This window comes from Marmota marmota, unplaced genomic scaffold (assembly GCF_001458135.2).
Source record: "Marmota marmota marmota unplaced genomic scaffold, marMar, whole genome shotgun sequence".
Classification (NCBI taxonomy): Eukaryota; Metazoa; Chordata; class Mammalia; order Rodentia; family Sciuridae; genus Marmota; species Marmota marmota.
In genome coordinates this window covers 39,939,835-39,944,125 of record NW_026000211.1, presented here as the reverse complement: position 1 = coordinate 39,944,125, position 4,291 = coordinate 39,939,835, and the positions used below count along the sequence as shown (strand labels likewise).

Sequence of the window (4,291 nt, the reverse complement as noted above, 5' to 3'; positions counted from 1 at the left end):
TTAATAATGGCAAATTAGAAACTACGTAAATGCTTTGAAAACTCTTATCTGCTAAAAAATTTCCAATCAATCTTAAATTTAATTTATATTTTCTCATTTCTAAGATCTTCTTTGTTCCTTAGGCTATTATATATGATACATTCTCATACATTTAAAATCATAAAAAGACGTAACACTTACGTTAATTTGTTGTGGAATGCTTATGTCTCTGTGTATATTCTCTTCACAAATGCTTTTTGACATTAGTCTTTCTCTGAAAAAGAATTAATCTCAGCTAATAAAATTGTTTTAATTCATAAATTTTTTCCAATTGAACAGCCATGTTTCTTCATTTTCTGTATATGATTCCCTTTAAATTTATTATTTTTCTGTAATGTCACACCCTACTACTACCTTCAATATTTCTGCTTCCTAATAATGGAAAGAAAACTTATTCAGCAATGAGGCAATAATAATTTTTAAAAGCAAAGTGAACGTTTCAAAAGCCAAGTTCTTAGCTTGAAAAGTTAAAACTTGGCAGGCATGCTTTATAGTTCTGATATTCTATCAAATTTTAATAGTTTTAATTGCCTAATTATCTGCTCCAGTGCAATAATAAAGCCTTTTAATATTTCATTTTCTAGTACAGGAAAAGGTATTCCAGTCTGTGCTAGAGAACCTTCTAACCCTTTATTGAATGCAAAGTTGAAGTTCTTTAGTATAATCTTGCCCTTTTGTAAGCCACCTCCATCTGTCATCTCACTTTTGTTCCCCCCACCTCCCTCTTTACCCAAATGTTACTTGTTTATTCAAGGAACACCTCTGTTTCTTTTATCTTTTTCTCTTTGGCAGCTCTGGTTTTTATATCCATTTTTATACTCTTCAATAAATGTCTCTCTATTGCTATGTGTCTATTCTTTAATGCAGGCAATAACTGCATTTCTGAATCTTATATGCCTCCCCACGCCTCTGAAAAGTTTTTCTCTACTTCCGATCTTGCCATTAGCACCTCTCTTAATCTGCTGGTCTGTGCTGTACTGAATAGTTAGGAGAGAATCAATGCTTCTTTTCAGGCACTGACAGGAAGAACTGCCTTGGGCACACTCAGCAGAACAAGAGACCAGGAGGTCAACAACAATAAGAGGATTTAAAGACAACTTCTAGGCACTGAATTCCTACTTAGGAAATTCTGTGATCCATTTTCTGTCTTCTTTATTGAACTGATCAATCTAAGAGAAATAACTTATGAAAAATTTATTTATTTACAATTTCAAGGATTTAGTCCTCACACCATGAGCACAAAAGGCATTCCAGTGTTTTATGTACAAAAATACTGTTATGGATACTCAAAATAGTACTATTTTTGTATCCAAGATGAGAACTCTTTCTATTTCCTACACTCCTTTCAGCCCTCCTGTCTATCAAGTTCTTCAGCCTTATTCTTTATTTATGTATTACCTGCTTGTTCTAAAATTTTTGACACTTCACAAATGAAAATGTTTACTTTCACTGAAGTTGGGATCCCAGCATCTAGAGCCTATAAGCGGGCATCTCATAGTACACAGGGAGCAAATACATTGCAGAATATGTAGATGGGAGGATGGAGTCCAAAGCTGAATATATCCTCCCAACCTAACAACATACATTGGGGGAAATGAAGGAACAAGATATGATGGGGGAAATGAAGGATGGCATGTTTCAAGGCGAAGGAACACTGTACTTCCCCAGTGGGAGTATATATGATGCTTGTCTGGGGAAAAGGATTGGCCATCAAAGGCACGTATACATTTGCAGATGGGCTACAGTACGATGCTAATAACTGACACTACTGCGATGGCTATGATGGAGGTTTCACAGGGACATCTGCTTTGGCTTGAAGCCTTCAGGTATCTCTCAACTCATCAACATAGACCCACCTAGAAAAATCCCCCCAGCCACCTACGATTGTGGAGATGGCTTCTACGACCCCAACACGAGGATAATCAAGGATTATAGGTACTACGTTCTGAGAAATGGAGATGATGATGATCATCCAGCCCTGTCAGAAGGGCTGGGATGAGATCATGGGTCACAGGCCCAAACTGTGAGTTCTGCAGCAGCCTCCACCAAAGGCAGCCATCTGCACTGCTGGCACTGGCTGCCTTCACCCTAGGAGCATGTAATTCTAGAACCTAAATTTTGACTCAGGAATAAAGGCTTTCTGCACTAAAAAAAAAAAAAAAGTTTATTTTCATTTTCATTATATGGTAACAAAAGAACTAGTCAATGGGAATTAGTACTTTGAATATTCTTCTGTGATGATGCCTCAATTATAATCAGCTTTAGAAATGATTTCCTCTTCCTAGGGAAAGGTAATTTTCAATTCTTAAATTTGATAAAAAACCAAAACAGCGTCATTTTAAAAATCATTTATCTATAACACACTATTTCTTCATGAAAAGTCAATGCATTGCTATTCACAGGAAAATAGTAAACCTAATTAAAGATTTTCCTAATACAACTATTCCCATCGTTAAACACAATACATCTCAAATGCATCTCCATAGGTATTAACTATATTACTATCTCCACTTAATTCATGATTAAGGGGGTGAAATCAAGTTCTCTTTATGACTTCAGGAAAATACGAATTGGAAAGTAAGACTTATAACTGAAACCCATAATCAAGTCTCAAAATTTAATTAGTTTTATGTATAGTAAGAACAGAAATAAGAGATTACATATGTCTTCAAATAATACTTTTTTTCCAAATAATGCATCTGAGAAGAACCACAAGAAAGAATATTTATATGCTAACAATATGCTAAACCAGGCTTAGATTTTGTGCACCATACCTGGCTCATTATTTTACAGATATGTTGAAAACAACTAAGAACATGATTCGTTTGTTTTTAGAAAAAGATTTTTATGAGAATCTTTGTGACAGACCCAAATTGAAAATTAGAAATATAAATGACTAAGAAGACAAGACTTCAGGGCTGGGGTTTTAGCTCAGAGGTAGAGCACTAGATAGGCAGGTACCAGGCCTTGGGTTCCATCCTCAGCAACACACAAAAATAGGTAAGTTAAATAAAGGAATGTGTCCAACTACAACTAGAAAATAAATATTTTAAAAAAGATTACAAGACCTATCAAATAAGAATTTAGTTAAAAACTGAAGAATAGCATTTGATGAGAAAATGTCTTTATTATGGTTTTAGAGATCAGAACTCTTTAGTGATTGATGATCATGAAACTCAAGGTCTGATACTATAAAGGATAAAAACTATGAAATAATATGTAAAGAGATAGCAGTTTATGGAATATTTTACATTTTCTTCCAAAAAATTTATAAATAAGTTAAACATTTACACTTTGTTTTCAAACCATTTCTCTTAAAAAAAAAAACTGAACTAAAATATTTACTTATTTAACATGTTTATTGATGTCATTAACAGTCACCTAATGTGTATAGGCTATCTTAAACTGAACTCTTTTAAATCGGTGAAGAGAAATCTTTAAACACACATGTGCGCACGCGCACACCCCCCCACACCCCCCACACACACACAAACACACACATAAACCCTGTGATCAGTTCTAAAATTATGCATTCATAGCTGTGTTCAAATTCCAATTTATGAAGAAGAAAACAGAGCTGATATCTTAAATGAACAGATTCCATTTAGCCTCACCAAAGACATGCCAAGTGAGTTTTGCAGGTATATTTTATTAGATTTGTTTGTAAGTTCACTTGTATTCCCAAAAGTGTTGCAATAGTTAAGTTTTACACCTAAGCCACAGAGTGAGCTGCAGGGTGGAGTGGTCGCTAAGCAACCTTACCAGGAGAACATTAAGTACCAGATTTTCCTCATTTAAATCTGTTTGAGAGCTAGAGAAGTGAGATTTTTTATGGGAAGAACTTTTCAAGTTGATTTGGCTAAACTAAGCATACTGCAATTTGTATGCCTGAAATCCTGTCAGATTGGCAAAAGCCAAAACAACAGAAATTGCTTGAAGAAAATACGATTGATGCTGTGAGAAGGATTTTTCTCTGAAAGGTAGTCTCAGTTTTGTTCTTAAATAAAAAAGACATTTTTCAAAAATTGTAAAAATTTCACATTTGGTGTACTTCTATTCCAATTCCACTTGATAATTTTAAAATAATTATTTTCATTCCAATTTATTATACCATTAAAATTAATCCAAACTTAATCACAGCTATAACTAAATTGAAAAGTTTTACTCTTTCTGGTATATTGAAATAGAAAATATGTAAATTTTTAAAAGGTTCCAGACATTAGCAAGTCAAGGGGAGGAGAAACGTGGGGAA

The 4,291-nt window shown here is 34.0% G+C and overlaps 1 pseudogene; it reads left to right on the top strand.

Annotated features, from left to right (window-relative positions):
- The first annotated feature begins 932 nt into the window (after positions 1-932).
- LOC107142586 lies at positions 933-3,216 on the top strand (annotated as a pseudogene).
- Positions 3,217-4,291: the final 1,075 nt, after the last annotated feature.